General features: G+C 34.9%; 1 pseudogene; it reads left to right on the top strand.

Moving 5' to 3' along the window:
- Positions 1–8,909: 8,909 nt before the first annotated feature.
- LOC112916012 (peptidyl-prolyl cis-trans isomerase A pseudogene) lies at positions 8,910–9,402 on the top strand (annotated as a pseudogene).
- The last annotated feature ends 14,138 nt before the right edge of the window (positions 9,403–23,540 follow it).

Here is a 23,540-nt window from a genome sequence, read left to right as displayed (position 1 = left end):
CTGGCCCTTTCCTGAGACCCCCTCCTTTTACCCATTAGCCTTGGCTATGTGACTTGTTTCTGCAATAACATGTAGATGAAAGTGACAAGCAGAAGTTTTATAAGCCACTACAATCTCGCCTTTCTTTTTTTTTTTTTCTATCACAAGCCCCACAGTGTCCTAGAGAAAAGCCACTTCTCAAGCCTAAATTCCAAAACATAGAGTACATGAAATGACCTCAGCCTACCCACGATGGACATGCCCGTGAGAGAAAAATAAACATTGTTAGGCTACTAAGACCAGCCACTAAGAAGACATGGTTTACTTTAGATCTGAAAGTTCAATGCAAATGTGTGCAAATGGTGAGAAATGGAAGAGGAGGTGAAGATAAGGTGTTTTTGGGTGGGTGGGGGGAACAGAAGGGGGTTGGCAGGGAACTGATTAACTTGTGCCTCAGGTCAAAGAGGCTTTTATTCTAAAAGCTGTAAGTTACTGGGGGCACCTGGTGGCTCAGTCAATTAAGCACCTGACTCTTGATTTCCACTCAGGTCATGATCTCAGGGTCCTGAGATGGAGCCCACTTAGGGCTCCCAGTGCAGCAGAGTCTGCTTGTCCTTCTCTCTCTGCTCCTCCCCCCATTCTCTCTCACATAAATGAACGAACGAATGAATGAATGAATGAATAAATAAATAAATGATAAATGAATAAATAAATAAGTTATAGTATAGTCATTGAAAGAAGGAGTCACATACGGTCAGGTTAGATTTTTATTTTTTATTTTTTTAAAGATTTTGTTTGTTTAGTCTGGAGAGACACACACAGAGAGAAGCAGAGACCTAGGCAGAGGGAGAAGCAGGCTCCCTATGGGAAGCCTGATGTGGGACTCAATCCCGTGAACCCCGGGATCACAAGCAACATGAGCCAAAGGCAAATGCTCAACCCCTGAGACACCCAGGCATCCCTCAGGTTAGATTTTTAGATGTGAAACTCCTGTTGCAGTAAACAGATTGAAGGGGGAAATGAGACTGGAAACAGAAACTAAATAAAAGACTTTGTAACAATTTTATACTGTGAGGGTTTTCCAGGTTCTGGTCCCTTTGACAACCACTGCCCCCTTGCTCTGGACATTTCTTTGTTTATTTGTTAATCACTAATATTCTTCAATCTCCTTTAGGTGGCTAGGGTAACTCAGTCCTGAAATATGGATTCGGAGTTACTTCTGATCCTTAAAAGCTTTTTTCAGTAAATTAGGGAAATGACTGTCCTCCAACAAAACCTCCTGATAAAATACTTTCCTTTAGGTTTTTGCCAGATCAGTTGCCTGGGAATGTCTATGTGATAAAGTCCAGAGAGAGATATAAGAAACATTGTATCAGCATCTACAATGGGGGGCGGGGGGGGGGCAGGAGGTGCAAAGCCTGAGCTCCCAGAGGTCTGTCTCTGCTTCTGCAGCTGCCTTGGCATCACACCGCATGTGTCAGTTTTGCATTTCACTTTCAACAGGAGTCTGCAGTCTGCGCAGGGACCTCTACAAGCAGCTATCAGCATAGCGGAAATTCACACTTTGTTGTTGCCTAAGGGTGATCCAGGGGCTTGGAATCTGGGAACTGCTTATTCTGCTCTAGGATTTGGGCTTTTTAATCTCATTTTTGGTGGTAACCTGCTTGAAGGCAGAGAACACAGGATTCTGTTACCTTCCCGAGGAACTGGGCCTATTCGGGTATTTTCTTATAAACTCAGAAGAGCAGGCAACAAAAAAGATAATGAAATTAAGCCCACTTTGCCTCAAATTTCAAAGATCTTCTGGAACAGAATTTCTTAAACTGTTTGTGGAAAGAGACCAAGTTTATTTCCACCATCATCTATCTATCATGGAGCAATACTTTAGTAAAATTTAACAAAATGAATTGTAGAAAAAATAATAATGAAAAGGACATACAAAATACAAGTGTAGATTTTTTAGATTCTGTAAACATAAAATTACTCTGAAATTTCTATAATAGTTCCTAAGGATTTTTTTTCTAAGATTTTATTTTATTTATTCATGAGAGACACACAGAGAGAGAGGCAGAGACACAGGCAGAGAGAGAAGCAGGCCCCATGCAGGGGGCCCCACGCGGGACTCCAGGACCACGCCCTGGGCCTAAGGCGGCGCTAAACCTCTGAGCCATCCAGGGATCCCCAAGATTTTTTTTTTAATTCATGAGAGACACACACACACAGAGAGAGGCAGAAACACAGGCAGAGGGAGAAGCATCCTTCCTGCAAGGAGCCCGACGTGGGACTCAACTCTGAACCCCAGGATCATGCCCTCCGCCAAAGGCAGACACTCAACCGCTGAGCCACCCAGGTGTCAATACAATTTTGTAGAGACATTATTACAGACTAAAAAAAGATTTGCAAAGACTGCTTTAAAACCACCTTTTGATTAGAATAATAGAATTATATTATTTAACATATTTTATAACAGAAAATTCAGATTAAAATATCAAATAAAGAGGTAAATTATAAAACCAACCATCTAAACAGAGTTGTCCTGGCAGCATTGTTAATTGTCTCTTATTAAAATAAGCTTCCCATACTGAAGTCCCTACTGCCATATGGACATCTAATTTAGAATGACTCACTAGCCGTATTTTATCAAAATTATGTTTCAAAAACAATATTTCAATGTAATTTTCTTAATTTCTGAAAGTTTCATACTCATTCATGTGTATTTTGTTCAGGCTGAACAAATACAACAAAATGAAGAAACACTGAAGTGGTTACAAAAATCCAGTCTATGAAATAGGATCAGAAAACCAAACAACCAGTTTTTCTTTCTTCCCTTTCTCTTTCTTTCTCTTTCTTTCTTTCTTTTTTTCTTTCTTTCTTTCTTTCTTTCTTTCTTTCTTTCTTTCTCTTTTTCTTTCTTTTTTTTCTTTCTTTCTCTCTTTCTTTCTTTCTTCTTTCTCTTTCTTTTCCTTCCTTCCTTCCTTTCTTCTTTCTTTCTCTTTCTTTCTTTCTTTCTTTCTTTCTTTCTTTCTTTTTCTTTCTTTCTTTCTCTTTTTCTTTCTTTCTTTCTTCTTTCTTTCTCTTTTTCTTTCTCTTTTTTCTTTCTTTCTTCTTTCTTTCTTTCTCTTTCTTTCTTTCTTTTTCTTTCTTTCTCTCTCTCTTTCTTTCTTTCTTTCTTTCTTTCTTTCTTTCTTTCTTCTTTCTTTCTTTTTTTTCTTACTTCCTTTTTTTAAAATAAAAGTGCCTGAATTCCTTAAAGCAAAGAACTGAATAGCTAATTGCTCTTGATTAGACAAATAAAATTGCTAAGATTTAAGCTCCTCCCCAAATTCAAAAATTGCTTCTATTTGGATTGGCTACTGCACTTGGAGTATGATCCTGAATAATGAAAAATGTATTACATTGTGCTCCTACTTATTTTTAAAAAGAATCCATAAACCATAGTGATTAACAACATTTCAATTGGTGGCATATAATTGCAACATTAACCAATTGAAACATTAATGATAATAATTGAAACATTATGTTTATTTTTCTCTAGGATTCTGGCAACATCACTAGCAGCAGCAATTAAAGCATAGGAGGAAATATAAGTACATGTCTCCATTGAGAAACCTCCACAGAAATGCTAAGAATGTGTTTCAACATGTTATTTATCCTACGTAATAATTGCTCATGAAGTTGAAGGATAGCTGCCTTTAATAAATAGCATCTGATAACTATGCTTTTAAGATACAATAGAGTTAGGAAGCTGACTACTTGCAAAATGACTGGGGGATGTTAACGTATACTTCAATATTTCCATTTAAAAAGGATGCAATTTGTATGGTCATAGAATAAGAATGGGATGGGATAAGGATAAGCAGTGGTCCTCTGTGTTGTGTTAGGGAGAGATAATCTGCAAACTTTTATCTAGTAATAAACAATGTCATAGTGAGAGAGCATTTGATGTTTAGGGCTGCAGAAAGCTTTTCACTTCACTACAGGAGCTACTACTGAGCGAGGGGACGCTCAATTCTCTCAATTTTATCATAAGAAAATAAATTAAAAATAGATAAGAAAATAACAGCAACATGAACAAGAGAAAACCTGTGGAGTGAAAATTTGTTAACTCCCTAGGAGGAATTCAATAACGGGTAAGTTAGTCTTTTTGTAAAAAGGCTGTTTCACACTGAGCCTCCAGGGGCTGTTTGTTCATATGCCAGAGCACCTGCTATTAATTTCTTACATCCCATTTCAGGAAGAACAATTCCTCTCTATATCTTCCTCACCTCTTACATCATGTTCTAGTAGGAGCATCTAAAAATAAATCAAGACAGATCGCCAAGACACAGGGGTTTTTGAACAAAACCTCTGCATTAGTAACCTCTCAATTTTATATTTGAAAGGGCTCAAAGGTAACTTCGGTAAAATAAAAGTCTATTAATCTGATCAAGCCATAAAGCTAGTAGGTGATTGGGCTGGAAAACAAATTTCAGTCTGTCTGATTTCAAAGCACATTCATGTAACCAGCCCTCTATGACCATATAGAAAATCTGCTTAAAAAGAATCTTAACCAGGCTTCTTTAATTAAGCTATTTGCTAATAGCTGGTTACAACAGTAGACATAATTTTGTTCAGCCCTTCATTTTATCGGCTTTCTTTAGCCTTCGTTTGAAAAATTGTTACCTTGGAAAATGGGTTTGACACTTTATCTCAAACATTTGACAACATCTCGAACATTCATCTCTGGATGGCATTTTCTTCATACGAAAACATATCCTCTGTGAAATATTTTCTCAAAATGTTCATTTCTAATTCTTCTTGTTAGAGGAAAGGTTTCTGACCAGTGCATTTGTTTCCTATATGGAAACACATCAGAATTAATAGTGGGAAAGCGCATGGTTGAAGGGAAAAGCATTTCCCCTCAGGGACTGATTTTACTCGAGTCATTCCTTCCTATTATTACTTATGCCTTTGGCTATTTCATCTATTTACTCAACTTTGACAAAAGTTGAGAGGAAATGGAAGATTTTTTTTTTTCAATCAGATATATTAGAGGGCACCTGGATGGCTCAGTGGTTGGGCATCTGCCTTCAGATCACCCCCATGATCCTGGGTCCTGGGGTCAAGTCCTGCATTAGGCTCCCCACAGGGAGCCTGCTTCTCCCTCTGCCTATGTCTTTGCCTCCTCTCTCTGTGTCTCTCACAAATAAATAAATAAATTGAAAATCTTAAAAAAAAAAAGTCAGATATATTAATAAGAATCTCTTTATTGTCAGGAAATTACAGATAAACTATTTTGCTATAAAACATTTTCCTAACAAGTGGTCAAGTTTGATTTGCTATACTGTTTGATCCTAAGTTTGACTTGCTTTACTGTTTTTCAAAGTAATTTCAGGACAATACTCATAAGCAAGTTTTGCTACGTATTGTGCCCCCTTAAAATCTGAGTTGTAACAGTTTGCTTCTGAAAATTAAGAATGCAATTCTTTTTATTTTGAAAACAACAACAACAACATGTTTTTGGAATTTAACTTAGCTGGAAAATTGCAATTGTCAATTTTACTGTGATTTCTGCCTCCTAGAAAAGCCTAAAAGACTAATGTGCTGTGCGTATTTAACACCTTCAAAAGGTACAGCAACTTTATTATTGATTCCTTCTGATTCAGGGTTAAAGAAATCCTTTAACAAGTCTGCCTTGACCTAGAATTCAAACAGAAGACAAGATGCTACACAGGAGAGAACCAAATATCAGGTTGTGTATAATGTAGTATTCTAACTTGCCCTGGGAAGTTCCTTCCCCTAAAAAAAGGAGGTGGTGCTGGCAGCATGTTGTAGCCATAAGAGAGTAATATCAGAAAAAAATAGTTAACTTCCCATTAGTTTCCCCCATGATAATATATTAAAATGCTTATCTGAATTTATAGCGCCTGCATCCTTTTTATCCATTTTTGCACTTACTTTAGCATCATATGCACTTATCTGTATGATTGTGTATATATTTGTCTGGAAATATATATAAATATTTATATATATAAATATATAAATATAAATAAATATAAATATATAAATTTATATATATGTTTTTAAGGCATCAGGGGATCCTGGGGTTCATTAGCCTAGAGGAAATAGACAACTTTTTATAGTCATAAAAATTAATTTTATTTATCACCACTGCTCATAAATGGAAGTATATCAAATTTATAAAATACAGAAAAAAATAAATATAAGATTAATTATATATGTAGTTAATGCCCATGGCACTATAACTGTCTATAAGAACAGTTTTTTACGTCTTCTATGAGAGTTGCCATTAAATAATATAGAAATTCTTTATAAAACACAGATGACCTATGAATAAATATTCTCTCATCTGATTTAGAGAAAATGGCAATTTTCTATGTCAATAAGAAATACAGGTCTGTCTTGTGCCTTGAGAAACTAGATATTATTTCAAGTCAAATTTTCTTATTAAATTCTGTGCATGATTTTCTTTTCATTATAGAACGTAGCTATGCTAGGATATTATGAAACATGAGAGATTTTGAATTTCTGTGTTGGGACTTGTCCTCAGACAAAATCAGTTGATTGTCTCAAAGGTACAGTCTCCACAGTGGCACAGTGACTACCAGGAAAATCTACTATGTCCCTCCCGCTCTCTCCTCTTTCCCAGACATATGCAGCTATCCACCCATGATGTTCTTCTGTGAGGAAAGACACACCAGAGAGGTACTGGCCTTCTCCATCCCTTACAGGTAGGGAGCTCCTGCTCCATGCTTTGTAAAATGTCTTCTTACTGCATCTGCAACATCCCTGTAGTTCTGAGTCTTCAATACCGTAGTATTTTGAGAACACCAGTACACACTGCCTCTTCCCTGTTACTATGACCCTTACCTACTTCCCTCCAGCCACCCATGCAGAACTCCTCATCCCTCATCGCTTTAGAGAGTGGTCCCTGTTTGTACTCATTTCCTTTCCTTTCCATTGATCTAAAGGGACCACTTGTTTATTGTGTGATGTTCTAGTTCCCCTGCCCCCCATACACTCTGGGGGCAGATTACTCAGGAGTTTAGAGCTGTGACTCACAAACTGGTTTTTTGTTATTTGAACAATCCTAGTACCACATACAGTTGAGTTAATTCCTGCCCTCCCTTCCTTTAAAATACTTAAATACTCATTTTCTGAAAAGCAGGTGGAGGATTCCTTCTAGGCTGTTTATTTATGTATCTACTGCTCGAAGAAGCTACTATCTATGCAGCTTAAAGCATCCAGTGTCTAAAATTAAATACTGATGTATTCGGAGTATACAAGTATATTATTTATCCCCTTTTTAGATGTATTGGGAAATCCATGTGGTCTATGTAATTTTTAATAAAACTAACAGAATTACTGTTTTCCAGAGGTCTCAATTGTGGATGGGTCTTGGATCGTAGCCTCAAATTTGATGTCAACTCTCTCTATGACCCTTAGGTGAGTAGCCTAATCTTCTTAAGAATCATTTCTTTATCTATCATATGAGGGTTTTAGGATTCATATTCCTATGGTTTAAAATTTCATGATGCTATGGTCCCCTGGGAACTACAAGGACTGGAGTGTTGTGTGAGGGCAGGGAGAAGCATCCTGCCACTCACTTCAGTTTGTGTAGGCAAAGAAGAAATTCTCCAATCCTACATTAGTAAACAGATGGGCTTGTAGAAGCTGCTCTAATACATATTTTAACAAGATGTTTGTGGTAGTATGAAGATTTTAAAATAAGGTTCCTGCCATGATGTTGTCTGGCAATGCTGCTACTGTTGTGTTTGTATCTAACATCTGAGGAAGGGAGCATTTTCAGTGACTTCTCAAAGTCCTTGATGTAGCTCAATTATATGTATATAATTCTAGCCACAAAATCTAGCATTCAATGGTGTATATTACACAGTTCTAACAGTTCTTAATTTACATGTATGTGTTGTTCTAAACATTTTTGATTGCTATTTTGGTGAGTAATTCCATGCCCCTAGAGTTCCAATAAAATTTTGGTTTCCTCTTTTTGATACTCAGTTTTTTTCTAAGATAAGTAGTTTTAACATTACTTATACAATTACAGAATATTTTAGACAATAATCTGTTGTAGTCTTATAACAAGGACCACATTCATTAATTTGTGATTACTTAAAATATATCAACGCTGGTACAAAGATGCTTTCAATTTGCATGATTTCTAGAGGATACTATTTTTTTATTTGCACAAACTTTTGCAGACTTTATAAGTACCCAAAATAAGCTTATTAAAATGTTTTGTTTACAGAACCTATGTTTTAGAAAGATGGGAGGAATTTGGCTTGCTTGTCACCTGATTTGTTGGCTCTTGTGTATATCTTTAAGAGGAAAGTAACACATACAGTTTAACCAGAAGGGCTGCCTCTCAGCACATTCTCATGTTGTACTACCACGTCCAACGTGTGGGGAGTCAGGTGCAGCATTCTACATTCACTCTTTGCAATGCACTTCATTGTTTCACATTTTCCTGTCTCACACATGATTGTTTCTTCTGTCTTTGATGCCTTTTACATGAAGGCCATCTAGAAAACTACTACCTTGAAGGTTAATCTTAAATCTAATTTTCATAGTCAAATACTGAAAGCCATCTAAGTAGTTTGGCATATTACGATAAAACATTATGGAATTGTAAAGAATTAGAGGCAGGAACGTATATAAGTAATGATAAGGGAGATAAGCAGATTATGTCATAAAAAGCAAATTATGGGGGCAGCCCAGGTGGCTCATCGGTTTAGTGCCTGCCTTCAGCCCAGGGCGTGATCCTGGAGTCCCAGGATCGAGTCCCACATTGGGCTCCCTGCATGGAGCCTGCTTCTCCCTCTGCCTGTGTCTCTACCTCTCTCTCTCTCTCTTTCTGTGTCTCGCTTGAATAATAAATGAAATCTTTTTTTTTTTTAAAAAAAAAGCAAATTATGGCTTGCAGATACCTGCCCAGCCATGGTCACTCCCCCACCATGTTCCTCCACATCCTGATAGATGGAGAGCCCTTGAGCTGCATCTCCTTTGAGCTATTTGCAGACAATGTTCCCCAGACAACAGAAAATGTTTGGGGTTTGTGCACTGGGGAGAAGGGATTGGTTACAAAGGCTCCTGCTTTCACAGGATTATTCCAGGATTTATGTGCCAGAGTGGTGACTTCACAAGCCATAATGGCACTGCAGCAAGTCCATCTGTGGAGAGAAATTTGATGATGAGAATTTCATCCTGAAGCATATGGGTCCTGGCATATTGTCCATGGCAAATCCTGGACCTAACACAAATGGTTCCCATTTTTTCATCTGCACCGCCAAGCCTGAGTGGTTGGGTGGCAAACATGTGGTCTTTGGCAAGGTGAGGAAAGAGCATATGAATATTGTGGAAGCCATGGAGCACTTTGGGTCCAAAAATGGCAATACCAGCAAGTAGATCACCATTGCTGACTGTGGAAAAATCTAATAAATTTGACTTGTGTTTTATCTTAACTACCAGACCATTCCTTCTGTAGCTCAGGAGAGCACCCCTCCACCTCCATCTGCTGAAAATAGCCTGTAATCTTATGCTCTGGCTGCAGTTCTATGATTTCCATATTTTCCTTGCTCTCCTCCAAGTTTAACTGGATTGCAGAGTTGTTTATGATTATGAAACAAAAAACTGAACAAAAAAATGTAAATTATGCTAATATTTATTTAATCGTTTAATTTGAGAGAAAGAGAGCAGAAGCAAGAGCGGAGGAGGAACAGAGGGAAAGGGAGAAGCAGACCCCCCCCCCCGACCAGTGGAGCAAGAAGCAAGCCTCAATCCCAGGCCACTGAGACCATGACCTGAGCTGAAGGCAGATATTTAATTCATTGAACCTCTCAGGTGCCCCATGTAAATTTTTTTTTAAGTACGTATCTACATTTTTTTAATGTAGAATACTAAAGAAAGCATTAATAGTACTTGAGGTAAGATGGAAACATTTCATATATTATTTTACTGTATTCATATATTACTTTTCAATTAATAATGATTAAAAATATCCTTCGCACAGTTGTTTTCTTTTCCCACTTAAGCAAAATTAATCATGACTTGCTTGTATCCTAAATTATTAGTCTTCAAATCCTTTGTGTCTAGTACTTTAATGAGAATTTCAAGGAACTTTATACCACTTGACATATTTTTAGAGAAACATATAAAATCTCTCATTGAAAATGGAAAAAGTTACACAGATTTTGTGAATTGCTTCTTTCTTTTGGTTGCAAAATTCTCCTTCTGTCTTTGGCTTTAGATAATTTGACTGTATGTCTTGGTGTGAATTTCTTTGAGCATTCCTGCTTGGAGTTTTTTAGCTTCATGAATATGCAGACTAATATTTTTCATCAAATCTAGCAAACTTTGGCCATCATGTCTTCAAATATTGCTCCTGTTTCTCTCCCTTCTCTTCTTCTTCCTCTTTCTCCCCTCTCATCCCCCTCTTCTCCCTCCTCCTCATTCTCCCTCCTCCTCCTCCTCCTCCTCCTCTTCCTCCTCCTCCTCCTCTTCTTCTTCTTCTTCTTCTTCTTCTTCTTCTTCTTCTTCTTCTTCTTCTTCTTTCTTCTTCCTGTATACATATTTTTATGCTTGATAGTGTCCTGCAAGTCTGTAAGTCTTCATGTATATATCCTTTTTTTCTTCTTTTGGATCCTCGGTTGAAGACCATCTCAATTGACCTATGTTCAAGTTTTAAATAATATATATTGGCAGCTCTGGAAACCAGAGTCCTTCCCACCCATCAGGATTTGTTGTTGCTGCTGTTTGTTGGCTTGTTAGTGACTTTCCTGAACTAATTCTGCAAAGCCTAAATTCTCTGTCCTATGTGGGCACTGGATTCCATGCTTGATTATCTTGGTCATCGAATAAGTTCACTGATATATTCTTATATTCTTTGAACTCATAAGTCTCCCAACCTTTGCTGAAGGGCACAGAGTGTTTGTTCATTTAAATTTTAACATTCTACAGGCTGCCTTAGGCGTCATCTTCTGCTTGTACAGAGCCTCAAAATCAGCCAGAGGTAAGAGTTAGGGACTTTTTAAATCTTTCATGGATATGTTCATGTCCTTCTAGGTTTCCAGATATATGTAAGAGTTTTCAAAGGTCTCTATGACCATTTGATTCCTCAATTTGTCTCCTCTTGGAATTTCTTTTTTTAGCCTTTGAAACTCCAGTTGATAATGCCACCTCAGGTAGCTGGGATCTTAAACAGTTGTTATTGATTATTTTTTACAAATGCTCTGTAGGTAAGGCTATTTATACAGAGAAAGTTCTCAATCAGGCTTAATAGAAACAAACCCGAACAATTGAGGTTCCAGGAAATTTTCAGACAATTCAAATAGTGATAATTCTCTGGGACAATGCTTTCGGTGACCCCGAAATATATCTGTCCTGCCTCCTCCAATGGCTACCAGGTTCCTGGTTTTCCTAGTTTCTGTGGTTGTGGAGAATGTTGGCTTTCAAGGTTACCACAGAGCTGGGGGTAGGGGAAGATATGGCCAGGGCAAGGTAAAAGACTTGTTCTTGCAGAGATTTTGCTTTTTCTTTCTTTTTAAAAATAAATACTCATTGCATTTCTTGAAGCTTTCCATTAATTTTAAGATTTAAGAAAAAAGTAAATTTGATGATATGTGCAAGGTTGATTATTTTATAGGGAGCAGATTTTGAGACATCCTTACTCCACCATTCTAGAAGTTGCATCTCTGAATATACTTCAATCAAATTTGTGCTTACATTGGAAATGGTATATAAAGATATTAACCATGAGGCTGATGTAATACTTGTCCTTTAGACTGACTTTCTTGCTCATATCCATGCTGTTTGTGCCTTTTCAACTAGGTTCATGATTTCTTTGAAGTAATGGACCATGCTTTATTTATTTATTACTGCCACAATACAAAACATAGTAACTGTCCTGCAGATATTAAATGAATGATTAAATAAATACACAAAAATTTCACATTCCCTTTATTTTGCCATTCTGTATTTATAAAACCCCCTAAAAGTCTTCTCCAACATCATCCTGCATAATCTCTATCCAAGCTACACTGGTTGTCTCTCATGTTTTTAAATGTACCTCTCCTCTCCAGATCTTTTTTTTTTCTTTTTAAAAAGATTTTATTTATTTATTCATGAGAGACACAGAGAGAAGGCAGAGACATTGGCAGAGGGAGAAGCAGACTCCCCGCAGGAGCCTGATGAGGGACTCAATCCCGGAACTCCAGGATCACGCCCTGAACCAAAGGCAGATGCTCAACCACTGAGCCACCCAAACATTCCTCTCAAGATCTCTACAAATACTCTTTTTTTCCTTCCTTAAATATTTTTACCTTGATTAAGTTCTCTTCACAGTTCAAATTATAATTCATATCCCACTTCTTCAGAAACACTTATACTGTCCCACTCTTCTAACATTAATAAGATTCTCCTTGACATGTGCCCTATGTAAGATATATATATATATATATATATATATATATATATATATATATATATAATCACAAAGTTTTGGGAACAACAAAAAAACTAACAAAGTTTTTGTTTCTAAAGCATTTAAGTACATATGTGTATATATGTATATGTGCTAATTTAAAAGTTTAATATTCACTTCATATCCTATATCCTTCAGTTACATGGATAATAGCCACATACTATTGATTCTTATTTAGCATTTAATGTACATTAACATTTTATAAATAGTAATGTCTCATTACAATTTCGAGTAGCTTGCCATTTATCCACTAATTTGAACCACTGAGGAAAAGAGAATTTATGTGTCAAGGTTATAAGATGCTAAAAGACAGCATTTAATTATCCTATATTTGAATATGGAAGTTGAGAAAGAGCATGATATGAGGCTAATGGACCAGCAAAAATGCAAAGTACCATTCAGCACTAAAGTAATTGGGCAGAACAGTGGAAAAGACTACGATAAAAGATTACTTCATTAATTTTAAAATTAAAGGGCAAGATAAGGTGGTCACTATCATAGGGTTATTAAGGTAAAACAAGCTAATCAGCACACTTCAAATGTAAAGTTGTCAGCTAATCATCTAATGATTACCAATTTCTGAAGAGTACAAAAGAAATCAATTTATTCTCATTTTATCAATCAAATCATGCAATCAAATGTTTTACTGAAGGAAAAAAAAAACCTTCTTAATTTATTTTTATCTTTCCTTAATATAATTTAACTACTATGCATTGGTAGGCAAACTATAAGAAGATGGTAATTTTTATTTCATCTGCATAAGCATCAGAAAAAAATGACTTTCTTATCAAAATAATGTTAAATGTCAAAGCTTTCAAGCTTGACTACACTAACATAGTGATTGTTAATATGAACTGCAGACTCAATTATATCCTCAAATCTCTCTTACAAAAAAGATTTACCAGTAGAAATATTATAAGCATATTATATCATAAACACTTTATTAACAAAAAGTCAGCATGCAGAGTGCTAAATCAAAAAAAATGAGAGGGAAACCATAACGGAGAGCAACTAGCTTTTAAAAAGCACAAAAACAAAACTAAAAACATTCTTAAAATAAATACCTTAAATTAAGTAGCAAAGAAAAAAGCTCAGATAAGGAAAACGTCAGATGATTATACTGAGGATCTATATTTCTTCAGTTTACCTAGCAGAAGGAAAAGAAGAGAGAGAATGTTTAATGAATTCTGATGAACATGTAAGAGAAATAATTGTGTATAAAATTGATAAATATCAGATGATGATGATGATAGATAATGGATGGATAATAGATGCATAGATAGATAAATGGAATTTTGATCCTGGACATGATGATGTATCAGGGAGTAGAAGTCCCCTGTAGCAGAAACAAGCAAACAAACAAAAAACAAAAACAAAAACAAAAAAGGAAGCAAATAAGATGAACTATTCATTTGCTCTAGCTTTCTCTCTGTATTCAGTTTCTGGGCTGTGTAAGCAGAAAGGGGAGAACCAAATAAGGCATAATAATTTTAATGAATCAAGTAACTGAGGCATCTGGGAATTGCATGGTGGGATATGAAAAAGATGGAGTATGCAATAAAAAGTCTCAGGAGTCCTTTCAAGTCTTTGCTGAATACATAAAAGTATATGCATAGGGAGAAAACCACACTCGGAGCAGGAGTGATGGAGAACTGGGAACTAAATGATTTCCGGAGCAACCACAGTTCTGGGAACTGTTTAAATTTCAATCAACCAGAGAGTACAGTTGTCAAAGATCCCTTGGGACTCTTAGAGACCATAGCAACCAAAGGCCTTACCTTAGTGTTTAGGCTAACTCCTCCTACAGTGAAGGCTACTCTACACATAATATCATATAGCTCAAAAACCAGCCTCCAAGAGATAAAATTAAACCAAAGTAACTTAGCTGCTGCCAACACAAACTCCAGTTCTCTTTTAAGAAAGATAACAAAATCCAGACACACAAAAATATAAAATTCAAAATTTCCAAGATCAAAGAAGCAAGAAAATGTAACGAACACCACGGAGAAAAGTTAGTCAACACACACACACACAGAGGACAGAAATAATAGCTAAAGATTAAAGTAACTCTTAAAACAATGGGCTGCTGTTTAAGGAAAAAATACACATGAACAAAATATGCAGAGCATGGAATTATAAATTAACCCTAAAAGAACTTCTAGAGATGAGAAATACAATATCTAGGGCAGCCCCGATGGCCCAGCGGTTTGGCACTGCCTTCAGCCTGGGATATGATCCTGGAGACCCGGGATCGAGTCCCACGTTGGGCTCTCTGCATGGAGCTGCTTCTCCCTCTGCCTGTGTCTCTGCCTCTCTCTTTCTTTCTGTGTCTGTCATGAATAAATAAATAAAATATTAAACAAAAAGAAAAGAAAAATACAATATCTAAAAGGTAAAACTGACTGTATGGAATTATAGGAGTCCAATCACTGTAGGATAATAATCAATGAGCATTTTGGTAGAAACTAATTGAAAAGAAACAGAAAAAAACGCTGAAAAAAATTGAGTCACAGTGACTTACAAATAGTATCTAGTGGTTTAAAGTACATGTATCTGGAGTCCAGAAAGCAGTAGGCGAGGAGGGAGAAGAAGACAAAAACATTTCTGGGTGAGGAAAAAAAAAAGTAGTTGATCCACTGTGGAAAATAATATATCAGTTCCTCAAAACATTAAAAATAGAATTGTGTTATGATACAGCATCCCCTTAATGGGGATATATTCAAAGGAATATATATATATATCTATATATATATTCAAAGGAAATGAAAGCAGAATCTTGAAGAGATACTTGTACTTCTGTGTTTATTTCAGCATTGTTCACAGTAGCCAAGTTATAGGAATAACTCCAGTGCCCATCAGCAGATGAGTGGATAAATCAAATGTGACATATACATACAATGGAATGTATTCAGCCTTAAATATAAGGAAATTGTGCCATGTGTGACAATGTCGATGAACCTGGAGGAGATTGTGCTAAGTGAAATCAGTCAGATGCAGAAAGACAGATATGGCATGATCTCACCTATATTGAAGCAGAGAGTATAACGGCTGCCACCAGCTGAAAGGAAGGGGAAATGAGGGTATGTGGGTCAAAGGGAAACAAGATTTCTGTTATGCAAGATGAGTAAGTTCCAGAGACTTAATATGCAACAATGTGACCTTGGTTAATACTACTTCATTGTGTATCTGAAATTTGCTAGGAAGGTAGATCTTAAGTGTTTTCATCCCTTACTACACACACACACACAAAAAAAAAAAAGCAAAGAGAAGGGAGGGAAGAAGAGGGGAAGGGAAGACAAGGGAGGGGAGGGGAGGGGAGGGGAGGGAAAGAGAGGGAAGGGAAGATGGCAACTATCTGAGGTGAGAGGTATGTTAATTAGGTTGATTGTAGTGACTATTTCACAAAGTGTATCTACATCACATCACCAAATTACACAATTTAAATATATACAATTTTTAAGACTTTACTTTTTCTAGCAGTTGTAGATTCACTGCAAAATTGAAGGGAAGTTCCTGAAAGTTTTCATATCCTCCCTGCCCCCACACATGCATAGACTCCTCCAACAGTCACATTTTTCAGTAGAGTAGTACTCAATTTGTTAAAATTGAGTAACCTACACTGACACATTAAATTCATCCAAAAACCATACTTTGCATTATAGTTCACTCCTGTTGGTGTGCATTCCCTGGGCCTGGTCAAATGCATAATGCCATGTATCATCATTAGAGTATCATACAGAGTATTTCAACTACCCTAAGAATCCCTTCTCCCTGCCCCAACCCCTGGCAACCACTGAAAAAAGATTATATGTATATATATATATATATATATATATATATATATATATATACATATATATATATTTAGTTTAAATACAATTGACACACAATATTTTTGTTTTGTTTTGTTTTTGACACACAATATTAAATTAGTTTCAAGTGGACAACATAGTGATTGGACAAGTTTATACATTATGCTAGGCTCACCACATGTGTGCACCTTCTATCCTGATACATTGTTATTATAATATCATTGACTATATTTCTTATGTTGTGCCTTTTATTGCCTGACTTATTCCTTTTATAACTGGAAGCCTATATTTCCCACTTTTCTTTACCCATTTTGCCCAACCATTAATCTTTTTGCTTTCTCCACACCTTTGCCTTTTCCAGAACGTCATATAGTTGGAATCATACAATATGTAGTATTTTAGTCTTTCCAGGGTGGCTACTTTCACTTAGTAATATGTATTTAAGGTTCCTCCAAGTCTTTTTATGGTTTTATAGCTCATTTCTTTTTAGTGTAGAAGAGTATTCCATTATTTGGACACAGCACAGTTTATTTATCCATTCACCTACTGAAAGAATTCTTGGTTGCTTCCAAGTTTTGGCAATTATAAATGAAGCTGCTATAAACATTCATGGGCTGGTTTCTGTGTGGTCATATTTTTAACTCTTTTGAGAAAATGCCAAGGAGCTTGACTGATATGGTAAGAATATGTTGAATTTTGTAAGAAACCACCAAACCGTCTTCCAAAGTGGCTGTAGCAGTTTGCATTTCCATCAGCAGTGAATGCGAGTTCCTCTTGTTCCACATCCTCAATATTTTGTTTTATTAGGGTTCCAGGTTTTGGGCATTCCAGTAGGTATATAATGGTATCTCATTGTTATTTTAAGTTGCATTTCCCTGAAGACATATGATGTAAAGCATGTCTTCACATGTGCTCATTTGTCGTTTGTATTTCTTCTTTGGTGAAATTTGGATTGCATGTTTTCTTATTGTTGAGTTTAAGAGTTTGTTGTATATTTTGGATAACAGTCTTTTATCAGAGCTGCTTTTTGGAAGTATTATCTCCCAGTCAGTGGCTTGTCTTCTCATTCTCTTGACATGGTATTTCACAGAGCAGGAGTTCTTACTTGTAATGAATCTAACCTTATCAATTCCCTCCTTCATGCATCCTGCCTTTGATGTTATACTAAATGTAACTGCCGTACCCAAGGTCATCTAGATTTCCTCCTATGATATCTTCTAGGAATTTTATGGCTTTACATCTTATATTAGGTCTGCGATCCATTTTGTGTTAATTTTTGTTAAAGATGTAAGGTCTGTGTCTTTTGCCTTTGGATGTCTAGTTCTTCTAGCATCATTTTTTAAAAAGATCATCTTTTGTTCCATTTTGCATTGCCTTTGCTCCTTTGTCAAAGATAAATTGACTATATTTCTGTGGGTCTATATCTAAGCTGTCTGTTCAATTTATCTATTGTCTGTTCTTTCAATAATACCACACTGTTTTGATTACTGTACTTTCCGCCATCTAATTGAATGTAATTTTAATTCTTCCTGATTATTTTTTGTCCATTTGCATTACGATCTTAAACTGCTGATCCTCTTTTCATAACATCTCCAAATGCTTATTCGAGGATGTTTAATTCCCTTTTGGATGTTGTGTGACACTGTTTTGACACTTGGTTGTTTTCTTCATGAGGTGGTTTCACCAGCTGAAATGCTTTAATCTGAATTTTTTAAAAATAGATTTGTATAAGTTGGGTTTTTTTTCTATTTCTAGAAGTTCGTTAACACTGGTTCTAGTTCAAGTACACATTCTTCAGTCAGTACAGTGAAGAGTAATTTTGTGGATTGGTTGAGTGGTGAGGGGTATGTTGTTTCTTTCATTCCTGTAAGAATTTTAATTTTCCCCTCTTACTTTATTCACTGTCACTGCACATGGGGTACCACCACTTCTCTATGTGACTGACCTTCCCTGTGGCAGTGCTTCTCTGAGGTTCCCACCTTTTTCCCCGTATACCTTCAAGCTTCTTATTTATAGTGAATGTTGTGAAGCATCAATTCCCAGAATTAAGGTCTGAAGAACAGTAAATGTTGGGTTGGGCTTTCTTTCTTTTTACCTGTGTTTCATCTATGTTCTCCACATTCCTTTTCTCTTTTCTCATATTCTCCTAAGTCGCCTCTCCCCTGACATGTAGGCATCTGGGGAAGAGTTCTGTTGGAGTTTGGTGTTTGTAATAATATCTGCCTCTAGCTATTTGTTTAAGACAGATTATTTATTTATTTATTTATTTATTTATTTATTTATTTATGAGAGAAAGAGAGAGAGAGAGAAATAAAGGAGGGGCAGAGGGAGAGAGAGAGAGAATTTCAAGCAGTCTCCATCCACGCTCAGATGCATAGCCCAACTCTGATCTTATCTCATGATTCTGAGATCATGACTTGAGTTGAAATCAGGAGTCAGACATTTAACAAACTGAGCCACTAGGCACCCCTGCCTCTAGTTATTTTTAAAAGGTAGGCCATGTGAGTTTGTCTCCTGGATTACACTCCCTTTCTCTCAGTCTCCTTCTCTCTCTATTCTTTCCCTCTTTCTTTCAGAAGATACAAGGGTAGAGATTCTGGCTACCTTCATTATCTCCAGACTCAGAAACTGTAAAAATATATTCTTTATTAAAAAATCCAATTTTGGTATAAAGCTTATGATTTTATTTCTGACATATTTATTATTAATATAAAATAATTTAAAAGTCAGTATATACATTAAACATTTACAATTGCATATAGACATATTTTTCAAAGTTTCTCATAATTTAATTTATTGAATTGTCACAAAATCATATTTTATTAATAAGAAAACCATAATTAGTGACTTGACTAAAGCTCAATGATAGCAGAGATAGACTTAAAGCAAGCCATTTGAACATAAATTTCTCTTCCCACTGTACAGTAGCTTTCTGGGTGCAGACATCTAATTGAACAAATTATTTTTTTCAGTGAATATTAATCTTTAGATAACAAATTCTAACCTCATTAATGGGGCATTCACCCTAGTTCACCTTGGTTATGAAACTGTTTTTACTTCACCAGATGTCTGAGCATCGCTCTTAAATTCTTTATGTGTGTAAACATAAATAACAGAAATTTCTTTTTATTAAGGTTTACTGGAAAAAATGCAAGTGGCCTCAAGGTCCTCTACAAATAAAATTTTATTGGATTTTAGTCAGTAGCTATGATATTATGAAACATAAAATACCTACCATAACTTCACAAACCAAGAGTTATAATGATTTGTTTACTTGAAAAAAAAAAACATTTAATTTGTCTCAAGTTCAAACTAACATGCCGGCCTGACTGTAATTTTTATTGATTCATTCCAAATATAACATTGAAAAGTAGCATCTCTTGTCACTTATTAGCCTTTGGGTCTCTGCTTTTATGTTTAATTTAATATCGACTTGTGACTTCTTTTCCTTTTACAGCTGATAATGAATTAAAATAAATAAAGATTTGCTTTTACCACTAGACAAGATGCTAGATGTCCTATTTGCCAAATTTATAGTTTATAAATAAAAGCATGCCTTTAATAAAAATTTTAATGAAAATACAAAATAAAAACTAAAGTGTCAAAATGCTTACCTTTTACCATAAAATATTAGTTCTTACCACATCAAATCAAAGAACACATCCCTGATATCTACATCATTCAAACAAATATTTTGACAAGCAGTAAATCCATGAAGGAAACATTGTATGTTTTAAAAATGAAACATTCAGTAGAACAGAAAAAAAGTTTCTTGTCCAAATAATGTTCATCATACAGTTGTCCAAAGCAGTCTGATAGCTACTGCTCACTGTTTTATCCATACTGCATTTATTTTTTTATCTATACTGCATTTAGTAAAAAACAAAACAAAAACACTAATTTGATAGTGCTCAATGTGTACTAAAATTGTTTTCAATTAGGTATAAAATCCATATATCCATATATACATATACATATACATATACATATATATATATACACATATATGTGTTTTAATTGGCATAACCTGATGGAAAAGGAAAGAGAAATTACTCTTTTGTCATTTTAGGGCATTGGGTAAATGCCAGAAATAACATGGTCCAGTCGTTATTTTAATCTGAACAACTATTTGAACCATTGGCAAATTGAATATGTAAAAAGAATATTATTTCACACAAGGAACTATAAATGTCATATAGCATGCTTAACAATTTTGATTGGTGGACCTAAGCTCCTAGGATTTCTGACTTATGCTAGAAATCCGTGTTTATTGTTTTCTCTCCCTTTTATTTGTTAGTGTGGCATAAATACAATATCTAAGAATTAATCTTTTGAGAGTTGAATACACTATAAAGTGACCCATGTACATTTGCAAATCTAAAAATTTGCAAGGTTGAAAGATTTTGAATGGAAAACATATATTTTTGTTCCTACATATGCAGGTCTTATCATAGCTATTAGAAATGTACCTTAATTTTTATTGATAGTAGTTATTACCAAAATAAATATTATAAGTTTATTTGTTTAGCATCCACCTCCAAAAATTAGAGTGTTGCTTTATGAGAACATGACCTTTGTGTGTTCACTATAATTATAGTCCTAAAAACAAGGATGGTGCCTGGCACATGATGGAAACTCAACAAATATTTGTTGTATTGGAAAAAATACATGAAAGTCAATACTTCGTTTTTCAATGAAATAACTGATTTAAATTATAGCACATGACTATATCATAAACATCTCATTTATTCAGAATGTTGACATTGCCTTGTGTTATAAAATAGCTTTTCAAACACAGGAAAGTTTTAAAAAGAATTTATTTGGGCATATACTTGACAAATGGCAATCAGAATTGATGGATTTTAGAACAACAGATTGAAATAAATTAGTACCAATCTAAATAACTTTGTACAGATTAACAACTAGAGTATAAAAGGGGTGGTTTTTTGAGCCTGGAGTCCAGTAAGTAAAGATAACCTTCTAGGACATGATGATTTCAGAAAACCTTTAAAACAAAGACTCATAGTAAACTTGTAAGGAGAAAGGCATTTTTGGCTGTTGAAATAGCTATCAAAATACCAGAGTATTAAGTGGGAGAAGTAGAGGTGATCAACTTATCATGTGACCAAGTGTTGGAAATATATACAGAAAATCTAAAACAAATTGTGGTGGTTGTGCCTAATACAGAATTGACCATGAGTAATAGACAGTGTTATCTAAAAAAAAGAAAAAATAATAATAAAATAACTACCTAAGTAAATAAATACTAGAACTGTCTGAAATGAGAACCTAAAACAAGTCAAGGCAAGATTTAAAACCAAAATGTTAAAATAATGATAATAATAATTCTTTTGGCAATTAACCAAAACAGATACATAAATTTCATAATATGTAAAACTTTCATAGCTTTTTATAATTTGCCAAATGATTTCTCATTCAATATCTCATTTACATTTTATGAGCCTTCTGATATAGTAGGTGTACTGAGTGCCCACAAAAATACCAGACCTAATGATAAGATCTAGGGATCCACAGATGAACAAAAGAGTATTCCCTGACCTTCAAGAATTAAGTCTACGTGAAAACACTGTTTCAGAAATGAAATGGATTTTCGTTTATCCCACAACCAAATCTTCTTACTCTAAAGTCAATATTTTAAAAAAAAGTAAATGCTTAATGACATAAGATGGATTAAATAGGTGATAGATAGATGATAGATAATTTATTTTATTAACCCTATGGAAATAATAATGGATTGGTATTATTTATCACAGCAAAGTTTACAATAGCAATGAAAGTTGGGAGCAACCTGAATAATCAGCATTTGGAATAGGTACACAAAATATGATGGATTCTCACTGGGAGTAATAGCTCTTATGGTAGAAAAGCGTGATGGGCTGTGGAGTCAGAAAAGCCTGATATTATAGCCTTGAAGACAGCACACAATGACCCTTACCTAATGTTCATTAGAATCTCTAATCCACTCCCTGTGAACATTCTCTGGTCAGATTGATTTGCTTTTCGTGAATAGAAGTGATGGGATACCACTTCAAAGATTGGGTTACTGAAAGACAGTGGTATCTACTATAGGACCTTCTCATTTTCTCTTGGATCATTCATTCCAAGAGGAGACAGCTGTTGCAATGGTGAACTTGGGAGCAGATCTTCTGAAACCTGACAAATATCTAGTGTGTGAATTTGGAAGTAGAGTCTCATCCATATGAGCCTTGAGAATACTGCAGTCCTGACTGACACCTCGATTGAAGTTTCCTGGAATATTCTGAATGAGAATCATCCATCAAAGCTACTACTAGATTCCTGAGCCACAGAAACTGAAAAATAATAGAAGTCTGTACTTTCTAATCACTAAATTTTATAGTAATTTGTTATAGAGCAACAAGTAGCTACTGTGGACACCTGATTTTAAATCCTAGTTCCTCCTCTGACTGGCTGGATGTCCTTAGACATTCTTTCATCTTCTATTTTTTCCTCTATAGAATATGCATAAAATAGAATAATGTATAAATATATATAAATCTGCATAAAATATAATTACTTTGGTATTTTGTAAGATGATATGTTGAAAGCATTTACATAGAGTTTTACCATAATTTAAACATGCGATTATATATTTCAGTTTCAGAAGAATATTTACTGATACTTAAACTATTCAGAATACATTCAATGACAAAACAGAATTAAAGCATATGTACACAAAGCGAATGGCACAAAATATTAACAACATTTAAATCTGGGTAAAGGGGTGTCCCAGTATTTGTTATAGTGTTTTTATTCTTAACATTCTTGTGTAAGCTTGAAATATTTCAAATAAAGTGTTTTTAAAGTATTAACAGTGTAATCACTCCTTTAAAACAACACATTTTTATGGAAAAATATTTAAAAGCTATATGAAAAAATATTAGTAATGTTTATCTTTGAGTGTAGTGTTGAGATACATTTATTTAACTTTTTCATTTTTGTTTTCAAACTTTTGTACATTAATCATGTATGAATTAATAATATTAAAATGTTTTAAAATATATGTTTAAGCTAAGCTGTAATATATATTAGTTAATGAGGGAACAAAAATCTAGAAAGAAAACTAGAAAGTGGCATAGATATATAATAACTGAGTAGAAAGTACAATATAAGATTTAAACTAGAATGAAGAATTGGAAAGACAACTCATTTAAAAAGAAATGAGAGTTCTGTTTTAAATGTGCTTTTTAAATGTTTTTAAAGGCATTTTTATT

This window comes from Vulpes vulpes, chromosome 13 (assembly GCF_048418805.1).
Source record: "Vulpes vulpes isolate BD-2025 chromosome 13, VulVul3, whole genome shotgun sequence".
Lineage (NCBI taxonomy): Eukaryota > Metazoa > Chordata > Mammalia > Carnivora > Canidae > Vulpes > Vulpes vulpes.
The sequence above is the reverse complement of the archived record's forward strand: the minus strand, read 5'-3'. Positions and strand labels throughout refer to the sequence as shown.